The sequence below is a fragment of the Cardiocondyla obscurior genome, linkage group LG19, assembly GCF_019399895.1.
Source record: "Cardiocondyla obscurior isolate alpha-2009 linkage group LG19, Cobs3.1, whole genome shotgun sequence".
Taxonomy (NCBI): Eukaryota; Metazoa; Arthropoda; class Insecta; order Hymenoptera; family Formicidae; genus Cardiocondyla; species Cardiocondyla obscurior.
Window position 1 is genome coordinate 4,632,045 of NC_091882.1, and position 20,769 is coordinate 4,652,813.

Sequence of the window (20,769 nt, forward strand, 5' to 3'; positions counted from 1 at the left end):
GATTCCCTGGCCGTAGTTCATCATTGTAAAATAGATACCGACTTGTCTCTGTTAGTTTCTCAATTTTGGTAGCAAGAAGAAACAATAAAGGGACCGCTCCCTTTAACCGCTGACAAAGATAAATGCGAAGAATATTATGTACAAACTTTCACGCGCGATAAAAATGGTCGTTATATAGTCAGTTTGCCATTTAAAAATCGGGAACGCAAATTTCTTGGTTCACAAAAAGTTGCCATGCGTATGTTTGAACGCATGGAGCAAAAATTTGAGCGCCATCCCGAACTGCGGGCGGTCTACATTAACTTTATGGCCGAATACATTGACCTCGGCCACATGTCTCTTGTCCCTCCGGCGGACCCGTCAAATGAAAATATTTGTTATCTGCTGCATCACGGCGTTTTTAAGACAGTAGTAAATAACTCGGCAATTCAAGTAGTTTTTAATGCATCTGCGCAATTACCGTCGGAAGAGTTCTTAAATGATAAATTGTTAAATGGACCGAATTTGTTGGTTTCTTTATCTGATGTTTGATTAAATTGGCACCGCCATCGCTTGGCCTTAACTGGTGATATAGAAAAAATGTATCGGCAGATTTTATTAAATTCTCAAGATAGAGATTACCAAAGAATCTGATGGCGCAGTTTCCCTTCCGATCCCATCCGAGAATACCAGTTAAATACCGTTACATACAGAATAACTTCTGCCCCGTTTCTAGCAATTCGCACCTTGCAACAACTAGCCACCGACGAAAAAAATCAATACCCCATGGGAGCAGAAATATTATTGAAGGAAACTTACATGCATGACATTTTAACAGGCGCAGATACCATTCTTGAAGCTAAAGAAAAATTATCACAATTCACCGAAATCTGCACGGTGGGCGGTTTCGCGTTAAAAAAATGGTCAACTTGTTCTTTGAAACTTTCTAAACTATTTTCATTGGCACAAAAACAAGGAGAAATTAAGTAGATAGATATTTTATTGAATTCTTTTTCGGGTTACAATTTGTACACAACTTCCCTTCCTCTCATACACACATACACCGCTTCATTCTACACACTCATCCTTCCGCTCTTACAATTCTCACACTCATTCCTCGCTCTTTCACTCATCCATTTCCTGTCCTCCCCATCTCACACTCCCTTGTACCGTCACCCCACGCACAACGCCTTAAAGCTATGATTTCTTAATTTACCTCTCTCTCTCTCTCTCTCTCTCTCTCTCTCTCTCTCTCTCTCTCTCTCTCTCTCTCTCTCCCTCTCCCTCCCTCTCTCTCTCTCTCTCTCTCTCTCTCTCTCTCTCTCTCTCTCTCTCTCTCTCTCTCTCTCCTCTCCCTCTCCCTCTCCTCTCCCTCTCCTCTCCCTCTCCCTCTCTCCTCTCCCTCTCCCTCTCCCTCTCCCTCTCCCTCTCCCTCTCCCTCTCCTCTCCCTCTCCCTCTCCCTCTCCCTCTCCCTCTCCCTCTCCCTCTCCCTCTCCTCTCCCTCTCCCTCTCCCTCTCCCTCTCCCTCTCCCTCTCTCTCCCTCTCCCTCTCTCTCTCTCTCTCTCTCTCTCTCTCTCTCCGCTTCCGAAACACTCTCCTTTGAACATATTACTTCCAATCTATTCTCTCTCGTTATCAATCCATTCTCTACTCACACTTTCCCCCTTCTTCTTCCCCCCTCCAACCCCTCCCTCTAACTCCATCTCTTCCTCCCTCACCTCCTCCTCTCTTCCTTCCTCCATTATCTTCTCCTCTTCTATCACTTCCCACCTGAATTCTTGAATCCTTCTCAACCATAACTCGCCCTCCCCTTCTCCGTTTAGCACCCTTTCTACCCAATCCCTCCACGTTCCTTCTGCTCCCCAACTTCCACATTCTTCCCAAACATGCTCCCAAGACTCCTCAACCCTTCCGCACACCCTGCACGTCCTTCTCTTTTCCTTCTCCCAATATTTATTCCCCCTCATTTCTTTTCCCAACCTGAACCTCTTATCTTTCCATCCCCTTTTCAAATAGCCCGGTACTTCTTGTACTTTTACCATCCCATACCATTTATTATAATTGGATTTTTCTATTTTTTCCTCTCTTTCTCTTTTCTGTTCTTTCTTGTCCTTTTTTTCCATCTCCGATATCCAATCCGTTGTCTCTCCCAGCGTCTCCCCCCTTTAATATACTGCTCTTTATCATTTCTCTTTCTTCATAAAATGATCTTCTTTCTCTTTCCCATCCCGATTCCGTTTTCCCCTTTTCTTCTCTTTCTTTAATCTCCTCCCAACATTTTATTGCCAGACCACTTCCCCTCCTTTCCTCTAATCTCTTCTCAAACCCCCACGCTCTCCTTCTCATTTTCATTCTCAATTTTACTCCTTGTACCTCCTCCATCACCATGTTTCCCGGCGTGCTCCTTCCAACTCCTAACAGCCACCATTTTACATATCTTTTTTTAATTCTCTCCATTTTTTCCCTTTTTCTCCATCCGAATATTTCTACTCCATATGCCATTATCGTCCAAATTAATCTGTCAAAAATCCACATTCTCTTCTCCCAGTTCCCTCCAAACTTTCTCTTTCCCAACTCCCATACTCCTCCTAACGCCGCCGCCGCCTTCCTCGCTCTCTCCCTCACCTGCCCCTCCTGCCCTCCGTTCTTCATAATTATGTATCCCAAGTAGTTATACTCCTTTACTTCTTCTATTGGTTTCCCCTCCCCATCTCCAATTCACTCTTTTCTCTCTTCCTTCCCTTTTTCTGCACCTTATCACCTTCGACTTCTTTACGTTGAGCTCTAATCCTTTTCTTTTTAGATAGTCTTCCAATCTCGCTATCAAGCTCCTCATGTCGTCCTCCTCTTTCGCTAGCAACACTACGTCGTCTGCGTAGCTCAAGGAGTATATCTTTTCTCCTTTTATTTTCACCCCTTCCCACCCTCCCCTCTTCATCTCTTTTTCCAGATCCGCTATTAATATATTAAAAAGCAATGGGCTTAGTGGACATCCCTGTCTCACCCCCCTCCCCATCCAGAATTCTTCTTCCATCTCCCCCCTCACCCGCACTCTGCATTTCGTTTCCCTGTAAATTTCTTTACACCTTTTAATCATATCCTTGCTTATTCCCTCCTTCTCCATATGTTCCCACATTATCTCTCTATCCACTCCGTTGAAAGCTGTCTTCAGGTCTACGAAGAACAATATTATTTTTCCTCCTTTCTTGCTTAATTGCCTGTTAAATAAGTAATTTATTACATATATATTGTCCATCGTCCCACTCCCCTTTCTAAATCCCGCTTGTCCTTCCGCCAAGATCTTCTTTTCCTCTACTTCTTCCTTCAGCCTTTTTTCCAGCATCGTAGCATAGATTTTATATAGCGTCAACATAATCGTGACTCCCCTAAAATCCTCCACCTTGTCCCCTTTCCCTTTCTTTTTTACCGGCACTACCGTACCCTCTTCCCATTCTTCTATCCATTCCTTCCCTTTCCATATTTTGTTACACGTTTTCCATATTTAATCTATCTCCTTTTCTTCTCCGTATTTCCATACTTCTCCAGGAATTTCGTCACCTCCTTCCGCTTTCCCCTCCCTCACTTTCCTCAATGCACTTCTCACTTTATCTTTACTCAATTCATTCATCTCCCCATCCTTTATCTCTCCTCTCTCTCTCCTATCCTCACTCTATACTCCACTCCTCCCATTATATTGTTGAAATATTCTTCCCATTCTTTCATTTCTAAGTTCTCTCCCCTCCTCCTCTTTTTCTCCTTTCCTTTCCTATTATTTTTCATATTTGCTTTTCTGTCTTTACCCTCTTTACCTCCTCTATCCATCTCTCCACCTCCCTCCTCTTCTTATTCTCGCATAAATCTTTATATTCTTTCTTCCTTCTTCAATATTCCTCTCTTCTTTCCTCTCCTTTTCTCTAGTCTCTCAATGACCTTCTTACTTTTTTCTTCTCCACTCTACATTCTTCGTTTCACCATCCTCTCCTCTGTTCTTCCCCTTTCCTTTCTTGTCCTTTTTCCAAAATTCTGTTAATTTTCTCTTTTACCTTTTTCCATTCCGCTTTCTCTTCTTCCTCTCCCTATATTTCCTTCGCTTTCTCGTCAAATTCCTCCTTTCCTTCCTTGCTTTAACACCATCTCTTTCTCTTTCCTTTATTCCTTTCACCCCCTCCTTTTCCCTTAATCTTTACCACTACCGGAAAATGATCTGAGTCAATCCTGTCTGCTATCTCCATCCCTTCCATCTCGTTCCATGATTCTTCATTCCCTAACACATAATCTATAACCGACGTTCCTCTTGGTTCTTCATACGTCCACCTTCCCTCCTCATCTCCCTCTAATCCACCGTTTATTATAAACCACCCTGTCTCTTCTAAAATCTCGATCATTCTTCTTCCCGCCTTATTTATTTTTCCATCTAATGAGCTTCTTCTTTCCTCCTCCTCCTCCTCTTCATCTTCTTGTATCCTTTCTCCTTCTCTTCCTGTTTTTGCATTAAAATCTCCTCCAATTATTGTTTTCCCCATTTCTTCCTCTTTCTCCATCCAATTTTTTAAACAATACCATTTTTCCTCCTCCTCTTCGTTCATATATATGCCTATTATATTCCATATTCTCCTTTCCACTTTTATCTTTTTTATCATTATACCTTTTCTCTCACTCTTTCTATTCTCTCCGCCTGATCCTTCTATCTCTTTTCTTCTTCCTACTATCATTCCTCCTTTCGCTCTTTCTTTATTATTTCTTCTACTGGCCCATTGTTGTCTCCATACATATCCTTTTGGCAATCTCCACTCTATCCCCTTCCATTTCTTTTCTTCCACCCATGTCTCCAACAGGAATATAACATCTCAATTGTTCAGTCTCTCCCAGAAATCCTTGTCTTTATTTCCTAGTCCCGCCACATTCCAGAAGGCTATTTTTAATCTTTTATGGTTTTCCTTTTTCCACCTTTCTTCCTCTCTGTCCCCTGCTTCTCCTCCCTCTCTCTCCCTTTCCCTCACATTCCCTTACCTCTTCGCCTTCTCCATTATTGCTCTCCTTCTCTTTTTCTATGTTACTCTTCCTTCCTTCCTCTCCTCTTTTTCCCCCTGAACGTCCTTCTTCCTTCTATCCCCTCTTCCGTCCATCAAATCTTCCTTATACTGGTTCCACCACCACCACTTTCCGTCTTTGTTCATTTTTATTCCACTTACCCATACCTTCCTTCCCTTCTCTCTTTCCACTCTTGCTATCTCTCTCATATTTCTTTCTATTTTTCTTTCCTCCTAGGATCTATCCTTCTGTATCCAAATCTTTGTCCCTTTTAGTTTCTCCTTTTTTTTCATTGTTCTCTCTTTATCCTCTTCATTCCTCATTTTTAGTATAACTACTCCACCCTTCTCCCCTTTTCCCTCCTTTACCATCTTTATCTCCTCCGTCTCTATATCTAACTCCAATTTCCTTAATATTTCTTTTACCTCTCCTTTAATTTTCTTTTTATCTTCCGTATTTCTAATCCCTTATATAATTACATTTTTTTTCCTTTCTGTCTTATCCCTTTCTTTTATTATCTTCTCTAACTTTATCACCTTATTCTTTGTTTCCAAACACTCCTTTCTTCCTTCCTCCACTTTTATTTCCAATTCAATTAGTTTCTCTCTCATTATCTCCCTCTCCTTCCTCCACTCCTCTTCCTTCTCTCTCATTGTCTCCAGGTCCTTTTTCAAATTTCTATTATCACCTTTCAACTCTTCGATTCCCTTCTTCATCTCCTCTCTCATTTCTCTTATTAAGTTTAATATTTTACCCTCCATCTCTCCTTTTACCTCCGCCTCCTTTCTTACGTCTATTTTCTTTAGCTCTTTCCTTATCTGCGTTATCTCGCCCTCCTCTTCTCCTCCCTCCGCCACTCTTTTTCTCTTTAGGTACTCATCCATCCCTATCACACTCTCGCTTCTCCCTCTTCCCTCCTTCGTCCTTTCCTTTTGTTTCTTTTTCATATTTATCTTCTATCTCCTTGTATTCTTTTTCTCCTTGTTTCTCACCTTAATCCGATTCTCCTGTTCTATTCCGCGTTGTTTATCTCCCGGTGTTTTCTTCTATCCGCCTCTTCTTATTAATATCCTTCCTTTTCTCTTCTTTTCTCTCTCCTTCTCTTACTCCCTTTTCTCTCTTCTTTAACTTCTTTATCTTAATCTACCAGATTTTCTCGTCCCTCCTTTTATTTTCAACCCTTCCCCCTTATTTCCCTTTGTCCTTCCCTTCCTCCAACCGCCTCTCCCAGTTCCCCTTGCTTACCTTCTCTCTCTTTCACTCTCCTCCTTCTTATCTACCGTCTTTCTAACCTCAACTCCCTTTCCTTTTTATTTTTCTTCCCTTTATCCACTCCCTCCCACTGTCCACTCACTTCCCTCCAATCACCCCTCTTCCTCAGCCCTTTTCGCATCTTCCTCCTAACCTTTCTCTCCCCTAACCTTTCCGCGCTCTCCACAATCACCTCTTTAAACTCTTTCTATTCACTCTAACCACCGATACGCCGCGTTTTGGAAGCGAAAGTCCAGCAAGGAGAAATTTTAAACTGGCATCCCGCTGTAGACCATACAATTTTGGGCCTGCAATGGCTTCCTGTAACTGATTTCTTCTGCTTCAAGGTTCAATTGGCTAACAATACAACTTTTACTAAGCGTCAAATTCTTTCAGAAACCGCACGGTTATTTGACCCTTTAGGATGGCTAGCTCCTATTATTATTCGAGCAAAGACATTACTTCAATCATTTTGGCTGCGAAAACTTGATTGGGATCAACCGTTACCCGCAGAGGCTCAAGAAACTTGGAAAACATTTCGGATTGAGTTTCCAGAGATCGAAAAATTTACCATCCCGCGATGGATAAATACACCGGCAATTAATTAGAGAATAGAGCTCCACGGATTTTCTGACGCTTCTCAGAAGGCCTACGCCGCTGTAGTTTATATTCGCGTGAGCTTTGTCGAAAAAAAAGAAATAATATCGGAAAGATCGTTACTTCAAGCTAAAACCAAGGTAGCACCCTTGAAGACCATATCTCTACCGCGTCTAGAATTAAGTGCAGTTACCTTGCTGTACGCCTTATTCAAGGCATAAAAACTAGTACTAAATTCTCTATTGATGAAATCCATCTATGGACGGATTCTACCGTCATGCTGGCCTGGATCAAGGCTATCCCACGAGATGAACAACGTTTGTGGCCAACAGGGTCACTGAAATTCAAGAAACGCTTCCTGAAGCACAATGGCATCATGTCATTGAAGAAGAAAATCCAGCTGACTGCGTCTCAAGAGGTCAATCTTCTATAAATTTTAATAATTTTGCTTTGTGGTAGAAGGACCCTGCGTGGCTTTAATCAACCGACCATTTGCTAATAAAAATAGTGAGCCAACTTGCTCATGAGACAAAAAAAGAATTCCGCCCAGTAAAAGTTTATCTGGCTATTCAACCATTTACCGAAAACGTTATTTTGCTACGATTCTCAAATTTGCAACGATTATTACGAGTATGCGCTTTATGTTTAAGATGGACACCAGCTAAAAGAAGTCTCAGAGGAAAATCGTTATCTTATAAAAAACTAACGGAAATTTGCGATTTCTGGATTAAATCAACACAAGCATTGTGGTTCCCTGAAGAAATTAAGTTACTCAATGAAAAAAACCGCTTCCTTCCAAAAGTCCTCTTTTAAAATTCGCTCCTTTCTTCGATGAAAATAAATTATTACGAGTCGGTGGGCGGCTACAATTCGCATTAATAAAATATGACACGCAAAAACCAATAATTTTACCGCGAAATGCTCATTTTGCCAAACTAATTGTCAATGCATGTCATTTCAAAACCTTGCACGGCGGGGTGCAAGTACGTGCTTAGCTACTTTGCGACAACGTTACTGGATCCTAGGAGGGCAAGGACTGGTCAAAAGCCATATTTTTAAATGTATAACTTGTATTCGTTGACAAGGTCAATCACCTTATCCCATTATGAGCCCCCTACCGAGCGCTCGGATTATTCCAACTCGACCATTTCAAAACACGGGAATTGATTATACCGGTCCTATTTTGATACGAGTTTCAAAAGACCGAGGACAAAAGGCCTTTAAAGGATTTTTAGCCATATTTGTATGTTTTGTCACGCGGACAATCCATTTTGAAGCTGTAACTGATTACACGACGGAAGATTTTTTGGCAGCATTTAAAAGATTTATATCCCGTAGAGGACTTTGCGTAAATGTTTATACTGACCGCGGTACTAATTTTATTGGCGCTGACGCTCAGCTGCGGAATTTCATGCGAAAATTAACCAAAAATAATAATTTTATGAACAAAATGGCCAGCGATGGCATTTAATGGCATTTTAATTCCCCATCTGCACCTCATTTCAGTGGAATATAGGAGGCTGCAGTAAAGTCTACCAAGCATCACCTCCGTCGTATAATTGAAGATTCGAAATTAACCTATGAAGAACTCGCTAAATTTCTTACTCAAATAGAGGCTTGTCTCAATTCACGGCCACTTACTGCGTTATCTAATGATTCTCAAGACTTGGAGGCGCTGACCCCCAGTCATTTCCTAATAAGAGCTCCGCTTAACGCATTACCGGAGACTTCGCATCTGCTTACGGCAAAAAATAAATTGACACGTTGGCAGCTCGTGCAAAAAATGAAAGATCATTTCTGGTTAAGATGGTCCTCAGAATATTTACCTTTACTAAATATAAGAAAAAAATAGTCAAAACCCGCTGAAAATTTAAAGGTGGGCATGCTCTGCATTATTTGAGGCGAAAATACTGCTCCCACTCAATTGCCTCTTGCCCGGATCATAGCAACGCATCCGAGTAATGATGGCAATATTAGAGTCGTTACTGTACGCACCGCAACTAGTATTTTAGTTCGCCCAGTAGTAAAAATAATTCTTTTAAATCGGCTGCTGAATAAAACATTTTTCATATATCTTGTAATAGCATATTATAAGTATAATTTCGTTGGCATCAACGAGGCGGGCGGAATGTTGGAAAAAAGCATTAAATTTCGGTTTAATATTCATGGCGCCGTCGTGTCGCGCACCCGATACGAAATATCCGGCGTGCAATTTCACTAACAATGAAATTGTCTCAAATTTTTACTGCGTGCCCTATCTTGGGCCTGGCGTTAACAAACACTTATAAAAATCGAGCCGTTGGGTTCTCCGAGCGACGGGATAATATAACCCCTGGAGATAATATGAAGAACAAAGGATCTCGCAACAGATCCCTTCGATTTTTCCAAGCCAGAGTCAGTTTAACTGCGTTAATTCGACGACTAGCATCGCAGGCGTAAATCTGCTTAAGCTTATCGCAACTGTATTCAATAAAAATAGCATCAAGGAGTGACAAAACAGTTTTTTTTATTCAGACCTAATTATATCCTAATATTTGCACTTTCGTGTTCGCAGTAACAAAAATATTTTTTGAAATATTAACTCACATTTGGCGTAAAGGTTCGATGAGTTGATTGGAATGGCGGCGCAGTAAATGATGACTTGTTCTTATACAGATATATATACAGGTGTATTTACAAGAAAGATATGTACAGTTGTGTTTGGTTGTCAGATTAAATCGCACCCATTGGTGCTTATTACAAAAATCGAGGCGAAGCAGATTTATTGCCTGTGCTTTCGTTAAGAGATGTGCAGAGCTGTGAGGGTGACTTTAATCGGCCCCCATTTTTCGTCGCCTGGTAGTAAGGCTAATTCCGCTTCCGAGGACGACGTTGTGGCCCAGAAATCGTACTAAGTGCCACTCTCAGTTAGTATTGAGGCGTGTTGTATCGTCCTTTCAGTCGTGCTTAGTCCGACTTGTATGCCCCATTCTATTCTCGCCCGTGGTGTTGATCATAGCGGTGAAAGTGCGTTTGGTGGTACAGCACTTCACCGCAAGCTCGTATACCTCTAGATCCTTGCGTTCCCTGGAGCCAAGAAGATCCTCGGTGGTGATCTGGTAAAGCTGGGCGGCGTATAATTGTCCAGGTGTGGACTCCACTCCAGGAACTGAAAGTGTTTGTTTAGTCAGCTTCTTGATTCCGAGCGGTTTCAGGATTCCTACGAGCGGCTGCTGCGGTGAGAAGATCTGGATCAATTTTATCTACGGCACACTGGCTGCTTCTATCGGCGGTGACGGCGGGCTGTCAAAAATCAGCTCCAGAGTTAACGCGGTCTTACTCTTGCGTCTGCTTCTTTCCTGGCTCTTGTTCGAGATTCTTTTCCGTGAGTGCTGCTGGCAACGGCATGCGGTCGCTGTAGAGATGTGTTTCAGAATATCAAGCACCATCCCGTTAATACTTAATCGTGCATTGATGTCGAGCACCAATTAGGCTCTCAAAATGATCTACTGATCGAGGAATAAGGCAATGTCCTAAGCTTTTGCGGCTCGGTTTATATAGTCATTCTCGCCGCTTCTGACTCTCGAACATATCTTTATTTACTGCACCGCCTGGTGGCTGCGGTCGGTACCAGCCGGACTCGGAGCTTTTTCTGCTTTCGGGGCTTTTCGAGCTTCCGTGCACACCGGCTTGCGCGCTTGTATGGCGGGTTGCCGATATTGTGGCGTGTCGAGCGCTATCGGCGTTCCGATATTTATATTTTTATTTTATCGGTAACAATTTTGTAATTTTAATCTTATAAACAATGTTACCAGAATTTTTGAAAAACATTAATTTTTTTAAGTATTATAATGTTAAATAGCATAAATGTGTGAAAGTTAAAAATACAACTAATGCTGCAAAGTGCTAAGTAAAGTTGATGCATTTATTTAGGTATGCAAATGATGTTTCAATTGTTGCTCGTCCTTTTGCATTGACAACTGTATGTTGTAGCACAGTTAGCTTAATAACAATACTTCTATTTCTTTTAAAAGTGAGTAATATATGTTACGAAAACCCATATTTAAAAAATAAGAAATATATAAGAATGTCATAGATATATAGAAAATGTATAGAGTGTCTTATGCATAACGAAAAATACTAAGAGGATAGATAGAACTAATCAAGACAAATAAAAAAGTTGTGACAGGCGAATGGTTAGAGATGGGGCCGTCGCCTATCGTACTCACTCACGCGCAGCTTCCTTGTTACTCTTACACCTATACATTTTATACATTTTAATTTTTTTCTGTAAAACGGTTGAGAATTTTGCAAAATAATACAGGACTTTTCTACTTGTCTCAATTAGTTCTTTCTCCCTCTTAGTATCCTTTGTTATGTCTGGGACACCCTGTAAATTAAAATAAATATGTTGTGAATATAACATATACATATTGTGTATATAACATATACAAAATATAATTTTATAAACGATAAGAAAAGCAAATAAAATTATATTTAATATTGTTTTAGAAGAATGATTATCAATATAAAAATATAGTGTATTAATTTTTTCTAAATAGGATCAATCTATAGTAGGAATAGCTTGGGTTTGCTTATTTTCTTCAGCAGCTTTATCAGAAGTATTTATGTATACTTGGCCAGCAGAACATTTAATACACTCAGTAAATTATATAAAAAAAATTTATACTCTAAATAGTTTTAATTAAAATGGAGATTTCGAAAAATAAGTTGTGTTTAGAAACAACTTTATGCCAACATTTCGTAAACATTATTGCTTGCAACATAAGAGTACAAGGATACTGAGCTCATTTGGTTCTATTATAGGTAGCCTAAATGTACTATATGTATGTATTCCCAAAGATGAGTTATGGGGGCGCATGATGCTGACCAATTACAAACTTTTACACTAGTGATGCAAACTGCAATGTTTGCAAAACGTCAGCATAACGTTGTTTTTCAACGAAGTTTTTTTCCAAAAACCTCTATTTTTATAAAAGTCAGTAGTTGCGAAAGCCTTAAAAGTAGAATATAAGTACCTTTATTAATAAGACTGTTTATTATTTCTTTTTAGACCAATGAAATAGGACATGTAGCATTCGAGATGTTAAAAAAATATTATCTTATTAATGTTTGGAAATGTCTACAGATAATTATAATACGGAGTCAAAAGCCAATAACGATTACAATTCCTTGTCTTATGCCGGCGTTGTCTTTTAATTATTTTGCAGCGGTAACACTAAATTTTAAATTAATTAACAATATTAATTAAGAAACATAATCCGTCAAACATCTCTTTTATTATTTAATATCATGGCATAAAATTTTTTTTTTCTGCACATTTGTATAATAATTCTGCCAATATATTGAAATGATATATACTGTCAATAAAACTTTGTAAAATAATCAAAATATTTTTAAATATTAGTAGCACATGGATTCTAACTCTGTAGTGTTAAAGAAGATGCGGGACTGAAAAAAAACCCGCATAGGATGAGAGCAATGTTTGGCAAGTTGCGTGGAGAAAAACTGGACCTGCGACCTAAATCGCGCATCGCGCAGGAAAAGAAACACCCTCTAACTGCGCGATCCGCGAAGAGAAGATGGTAGCACGCTCAGGTCATGGAAGCAGCTACCCTCCCCCCTCTCTCTCTCACTCTCTCTCTTTCTTTCTCTCTCTCTTTCTTTCATTCCTTCTCTTCTAACCTCATTTTTAGTTTTTCATACACACTCTTTCACTTTTTGTCTATTCACCAAACCCTGCATCTTCCCTTCCCCACTTCTTTACCCTTTCATCTTTTCCACTTCCACTCCCTAGTTCTTTTTTGACTTGCGCCCTTTTCTTACTATTCAACACCGACATTTACTGCATACAGGCAGCCTGTTTTATTTGTAGTATGCTCGCCGTCGTCTGTCGCGCACGCTCGGCTCGTGCTTTCTTTATCAAGAGGCACGATAGTGCCTCGCGCCAAGTATAGGCGCAGCGCACTACCGTGCCTCTTTTACGCGAAACGAATTATTGAGAAATCTGTAATGTTCAGATCTCAACAACGGTTGAACCGATCGCTTTCTAGTTTGGCTCATCGTGTAGATAACGGTCGAATTATATCAGAAAAGTGTCTTTATTTTTCCGTTTACGTAACTACGAACAGAGATATCACGATATAAAGTTTTCTTTCAAGAATAAAACTTTTCGTCGTCGACTCCAAAAAACGTTCTTTTCATTTTTGCGCCGTTAGATGATGCGGATAATTTATCGATCGATTCATTGTCAGTTTATTGACATGTCACTGACGTGTGAGGTTATTAGTGATATAAAAAAGCGCCAAATATAAACGCACGAAATTAAAATTACTATAAAATGAATAAAATCACCCCCAAAACTAGACCCCCCAAAAAGAAATAAAATGTTTACCATAATATTGAATACTTTCTATTAAAGTTATGAGATCAAATAATTGCGCCAAGAACCTAAAGAAACTAGAAAATTTTAAACAGTACAAATCATGTAAAACCGTACAAAAATAGATCTAGGTTTGTCCCAATGATGTAACATAATAATGTAAAGAAAGAAAAAAAAAAATCCTGGCGCTGCGAAACCAAATCTTCAAAATCTCAAATTATAATTTTATTTTTTGCGTTGTGATTTCGTTTCGTAGCGCCAAGATTTTTTTTTTTCTTTTTTTACATTATTATGTTACATCATTGGGACAAACCTAGGTCTACTTTTGTACGGTTTTACATGATTTGTACTGTTTAAAATTTTCTAGTTTTTTTAGGTTCTTGGCGCAATTATTTGATCTCATAACTTTAATAGAAAGTATTCAATATTATGGTAAACATTTTATTTCTTTTTGGGGGGTCTAGTTTTGATTGTAATTTTATTTATTTTGTAGCAATTTTAATTTCACGCGCTTATACTTGGCGCTTTTTTATACCTTTTTTTAAAAAAAGGTAATTTTGGGGGGATTGAGAATTACGCGATTCAATATTACAGTAAACATTTTATTTCTTTTTGGGGGGTCTAGTTTTGGGGGTGATTTTATTCATTTTATAGTAATTTTAATTTCGCGCGTTTATATTTGGCGCTTTTTTATATCACTAATAACCTCACACGTCAGTGACATGTCAATAAACTGACAAGAATCGATCGATAAATTATCTGCATCATCTAACGGCGCAAAAATAAAAAGGACGTTTTTTGGAGTCAACGACAAAAAAAGTTTTATTCTTTAAAAAAAACTTTATATCGTGATATCTCTGTTCGTAGTTACGTAAACGGAAAAATGAAGACACTTTTCTGATATAATTCGACCCTTATCTACACGATGAGCCAAACTAGAAAGCGATCGGTTCAACCGTTGTTGAGATCTGAACATTACAGATTACTTTTACGCGTACACATATTAATTTTTTTCTCAAAAATGACCAAGAATTTTAAAAAACCGTTCAAGACCATTCGTCACCGTTTTTATGTTCCTACTTATAAATTTAGTATTGGACACCTTATTTCAGACACCCTGAATATGATGCATATAAAACTGTACAGCATACATCACATTTTATCATTTAACATATTGAAATCACGAGAACAATAATGAATCGGCGAGAGCAACAGTTGACAGCGCATTGTTATATCCCGAGCCCCTGGCAACAGAAGGCTTGAAAATAACGATGGAATGTCGCACGCGCGCGACCATTTAGCTTGATCGGCAGAATACCGCCGATCAAGGTAACCCGGCATTTCCGGCCGGGACGCGACGCTTCAAGAACATTCGCGGTTGCCACCCGCGAATCTGCTGATTGCTATGACTTTTGACATAGCAACAGCAGGGCATATATTGGGGCAACCGCGGCCCGAACGGACAATCGCAATTAGAAATTAAACGCGTGGCGTCGATGACTGTAAGATTCTAGTAAAAGGAAAATAAAAAGATACGTTAATTACTACAACGGTCTTTATTACACCCGTCTAAGTCTACATTTTCCGGAGAACGGACTCTACAGCACCTTCACGGTGCAACAGCATGCAGATCGATTGACTTTAGGAAAAGAATTTAATGTGTGGAATCAGCAATGTGAAGAATATATATATTAAGAATATATCAAATTATTGGAGGAACAGGGGCGAAATAAACGTTCAAGATTATCAATTGGTGCAAAGCAATCGCTAGTTGCATGCATTGCACGTATCGAAAGTTTAAGAGAATCGACAATACAACGTTTCGTTCGTGTGGGTGCGGGACATAATGCAAAAAATAAAAAACTTTGATGGCATGAAATCGACACAGCTTTTGAAAGCCGCATATTAACTAGTGTGGTAAATAATTCAAACTATATCGAGCTTCGCAAATTTCTGGAAGATGCGCAAAACATTGTATTGAAACGTGTGCAAAATGTTATACATAAACATAACAATGTAAAAATTAACGTTGTATTTAATGGCGAATTTGTGGCTAACAATAAAACTGCTAATAAAAGTGTGTGTACAAAAAACTGTAAACTTTTTCGTTGAAGTAATCTGCAAGAGTGGTACGAGTCGCGCATTATCGAGCTTATTCTCACATCCTTGAATGAATTTCAAGAACGTAACAGCGGGTGGGTATTGTCGCGTATACATAATTTGATGATAAATTAAAATAAACACAATCTATTACATGCTGGGTGCCATGTGATATTACCACAGGAAATAAAAATGAAAAGAGCTGTTATAAACATATAATCTGCTGACAATGCATGTTTTGCATGGTTAGTGATAGCCGCTCTATACCCAGCCGAAAGACATGTGGATCGTATAACATCATATCCACATTATGCAACAGTGTTAAATTTTTAAGGTATTGAGTTTCCAATAACTATGAAACATAATAAAAAATTTGAAAATCTTAACAACATTTCCAAAAACATATATACGATTTAGAAGAAACAAATTCTACCAATACAACTCAGATAAGGTACGGAAAACACACATTCATTTGTTGTACACGCAACGAGATAATGATGTTGAGCATTTTTCATTGATAAAAAATTTGTTCTGTGTTTACATTACTTTGGTTCGAGTGAAAGATTAAGGGTACACAGCGTAGATTGTGGAAAAATTAAAGAGTGAGCAATTATATTACCATGTGATGAAAACAAATGGTTAAGTTTTGACAACCATACTAGAAAGAAACGAGTTCCATTTGTGGTATATGCCGATTTAAAATGCACCCTAGAAAAAACGAATGCTGATTCTACTACATCTACGTGCACACATCAGCATCATAAAGTTCTCAGCATAGGATACTATGTATGCTGTTTGTACTACAAGTCGCTATCAATGTATCGGTTTTTCGCGATAATAACTGCGTCGCTTGGTTCGCCGAGAAACTTAAAAATTTAGCACACAGTGTAAAAACAATTTTATCAACTAATGTGCCCATGGCTGATTTCACGCGAGGCGAGTTAAAAATTTTTAACATCGGTACACATTGTCACATATGTGAAAAACCATTTGTATCAGATGACATACGAGTCCGCGATCACTGTCACTTAACCGGTCGATATAGAGAACCAGCACATTCAAATTGTAATATAAATTATATGGATTCGAATTGTATTCCCATAGTTTTTCATAATTTATCGGGTTACGATGCACATTTTATTATCAAAGAAATTGCAACTGCCTATGAAGGAACTATAGAACTGCTTTTTATAACGAAAAAGAAATATATATCATTTACAAAAAATGTTAAACGCACCACCGATAATAGGAATAATTGTAAAAAATTAAAGTTTATTGATTTATTTAAATTTCTAAATACTAGTCTTGAGAAATTAGCATTATTTTTAAGTAAAGATAAATTGCAAGTGTCACGATGTGAAATTTCTAATCTAACTAATGCAAATTTTGATTTATTAACACGTAAGGGCGTTTTTCCATACGAATATGTTGACTGTATTGAAAAGTTGGAAGATGTATGTTTGCCTCCACGTGAATCATTTTACAGTTTATTGAATGATGATATAGTATCCGAAAATGATTACGCGCACGTTATAGATATCTGGCAACGACTCTCAATTCAAACGCTTGGAGAATACAGTGATCTGTATTTAAAAACTGATGTCTTGTTGTTAGCTGACATATTTGTTAACTTCAAGACAGCTGTATAGCGAGTCATAAACTTGATCTCGCGTATTATTACACTGTACCAGGTTTTACGTGGTACGCGATGTTATAACACACGGGTGTAAAATTCAAACTTCTTACTAACATAGATATAGTTATGTTTATTGAACGTGGTATACGCGGCGGTTTAAGTCAATGTTCTAGCAGATATGGATGCGCCAATAATAAGTATGTGAGTGCGGTGTCGCTCGCATCCCGACAGATGACGGAATCTGCCGGTCGCCGTCGCAAGCAGACGCTCGTGCCGCGCACGATTTTCTCCGTCAACTCCCTTGCCCAGCAACAGCCCGGCTTGGCAACTGAAGTTTTCTCGAAGCCTTGCATCAGCCTTTGCTGACGCAGCATTGCATCATCTCCTGGGTGATGCACGGGCTAAGGTCCGCTTAACACAAAGGGCTGATAGGAACAAAGAAACTTTCTTTTGGACTTCCCTGCTGGCGACGCTTCGGAGCGTCAGTTCAGCACCAGCAGTTGTCCCTCGCGCACGCAACTTTTGCTTTGTATCGAGTCTCGCTCTTACTTTGTCTTTTTAACTGTTTTGTATTTTCTTTAGATTTTAATTACAATTTTATATTTTATAAATTGGGTTCTTTCACTGACTTACCAACGCGACTTCCTTTCTCGCGAACCTGTGAAAGCCTAAAAGTATATGCAGTCACACGATTCATCAAAATCATCAACGTATTTGATGTATTTTGAGATTAATAATTTATATGGATGGGCGATGTGTCAACCGCTACCATATGCCGATTTTCAATGGGTTGACCATGTTTCTAATTTCGATGTGATGAGTGTGCCATTAGACTCACCCAATAGTTATATTTTTGAGGTTGATACAGAGTATTCACAACGTTTACACGACGCGCATTTGACCTACCATTCTGTACAACGCGTGATAAGCCGCCCGGTAAGCGGCAGGACAAGCTGCTCGCAACCTTATATGATAAGAAACGTTACATCATTCATTATCGCGAATTGCAACAATGTAATCATTATGGACTGCATCTTACAAAAATACATCGCATATTACAATTCAAAAATCTCCATGGCTACGTGTTTATATAGAACTTAATACTAAATTTAGAATGCTTGCAAAAAATGATTTTGAAAGAAATTTGTATAAATTAATGAATAATGCAGTATTTGGAAAAACTATAGAAAACGTGCGCAATCATGTTGAAGTAAGGCTTGTAACACATTGGGAGGGCAGATTTGACGCTGAGGCATTGATCTCGAAACCGAATTTTCGCCGACAATCTGGTGGCGATCGAAATGCGTAAACTTGAAGTAAAATTTAATAAATCGATCTATGTTGGAATGTGCATTCTGGACATATCTAAAACATGTTTGTATAATTTTATCATGAGTACATGCAACCACTTTATAAAAATAAATGTAAAATTATGTATACTGAGACAGTCTTATATATCACATAGAGTGCGAAGAAGTTTACGAGATTATGAAACGTGATATTAACAGATTTGATACAACTAATTACGTTTGTGACAATGTGTATGGTATTCCACAAGTCAATAAAAGCGTACCAGGATTGATGAAAGATGAAAACAATGGAGCAATCATGACTGAATTTATTGGACTTCGAGCAAAAATGTATGCATTACGAGTAGATGTTAAAAAAAATACAAAAAAGTTTAAAGGTGTTAAGAGTAATGTTGTCGCCAAGAAGATAACGTTTGACGATTACACACGATGCTTGAAGGAGGAAATAGAAATGACGCGTCAGCAAACGTGTATAAGATCTAAGCTTCACGAGATGTATACTATACGTGAGGAGCAAACTGCTTTAAGTTCAAATGATGATAAACGATATATTATACAGGATTTTATTGAAACATTACTATGGGGACATTATAAAATACCGTTGTAAAAACTTTTATATACATAAAACACATTATACATTATACTTTATACATTATACATTGTAAATAAAATTTTTTTATTATTAATTAGAAAAAATTCTTATAAAACGTTATTCTTGCATATCTATGAGTTATGTGAATTATCATATCTCAACCACTTTGCATAAACATCATTTCCTTGTTTTCATAACACTTTTTCAACAAGATATACATCAGGATTATTTACGTGAAGCAATTCCTGTTTGTAGAATCCTCCAGCGATGGGTTTTCCGCAAGAGTCTTCCAACAAGTACGTCACGGGATTAGTTTTTTGCACTTGACAATTGTAAACACTTCCGTAGTCCAATTTGGTGTATAGCCTTTTTCAAATATTGTTTTGAATTTGCTCACACGTACTGGATCACCAGTTTTAAACCGTGCTGGAGCAGCAATCTTTAGGCAGCTGTAGGCCGTTGCCAAGAGTATGTCTGCGTTTGCAGGGATAAAACCGACAGGTCGCATACCAATAGTTCGATGTTTACGTATGTTATAATCCAAAACAAATCGCTGCAGCGAATCAAGTCATTTATAATTTCCTTTTAGTGTAAACATTTTCTACATAGCGTTTTTAAACATTTAGTTGAACCGTTTGACAACGGACGCTTTCATTACAAAGTATTTAGAATAATGGTTAATATTATGTTTTTTCAAGAGTTTTTGTACGTTTGCGATGTAAAATTCTTTTCCTTTATCAATTTGAAGATTATTCGCATATCTTTTATCATCGCGAAGGATCTTTGCAATCGCTGTTACAACTTCGATACCGCTCTTCGTCTTTAATGGCACAGCACATGCATGCTTGCTCAGCACATCGATAACGGTGAATATGTAGTGGTGACCACGATTAACACGTGTGTATGGACGCATTTCGATTACATCAGCTTGCCACAAGTCATCATACCCGCGCACTATGACATGCCTTCGAGAAAAATTTTTTCTCGTTGAAGTATGCAGTTTGTTTATCAATTGTAGTTTTTCAGAGTTAATTTTTTTTAACATTTTAAAGCTTTAAGATCTATTGCGCTATTAAAATTTTATGACTATGAACAACAGTGAGAATGGAAATAATAATAATAATGGAGAAAACATCGGACACGATAACGAAAACGGTAACGGCAATAGAAACTGCAACGGAAACGGTAACGGCAACGGTAACGGTAACAGAAACGGATGTTTAATTGTATTTACCACGAAGTGTGTTTAGCACAACTTGTATACTATTTTACAGTATTTCCATTTTTTTATTAAGCACCTCAATTCAATCCTTTAAAATTTGCAAATTCTGCTGAACATATTGTTTGTTGGCAGCATCACCATCATCCAAAAGTTGAGCTACATGCTTAATTTTGCGTAATCGCGCGTCGTAATCGGTGGATGTCAAACAAAGAGCTGTGGCAGTTCACTCCGACGATCACCGTCGGATGTCGCCACTTACACCATTGGGAATTATCGCGGTAATCTATCTCGTACTCCAGCTTAACCCACACTACTAAGCCAGCGAAGTTGGAAAAATAATTTAAACCCAATAATAATTAACAACAACTCTTTACTGACTATTAACTATCTGGGTATTACAAACAAACTTCTTAACTCAGCGACTTCTTTCTAACGAATGATGCAGTGGTGCAGGCACGCACTGCCGAGAGAGCATACCTGCCCTCTATATTCATTTATGTTCTATGAACTAACGAGCGGGAAAGAGAGGTAAGGGGCACTGTCCCCACATTACCGACTCAACGGCGCAAACAAACTTTGATCCCGCGGACTTTGTTTTAGTGACGTTGCAATTTTATTAAAAAGGGTCTTCCGCGTGAAGATTATTTATTATAAAGAAAGTTCAGGA

General features: G+C 38.5%; 1 pseudogene; it reads right to left on the bottom strand.

Moving 5' to 3' along the window:
- Positions 1-379: 379 nt before the first annotated feature.
- LOC139110245 (trichohyalin-like) lies at positions 380-7,116 on the bottom strand (annotated as a pseudogene).
- Between the last annotated feature and the right edge of the window lie 13,653 nt (positions 7,117-20,769).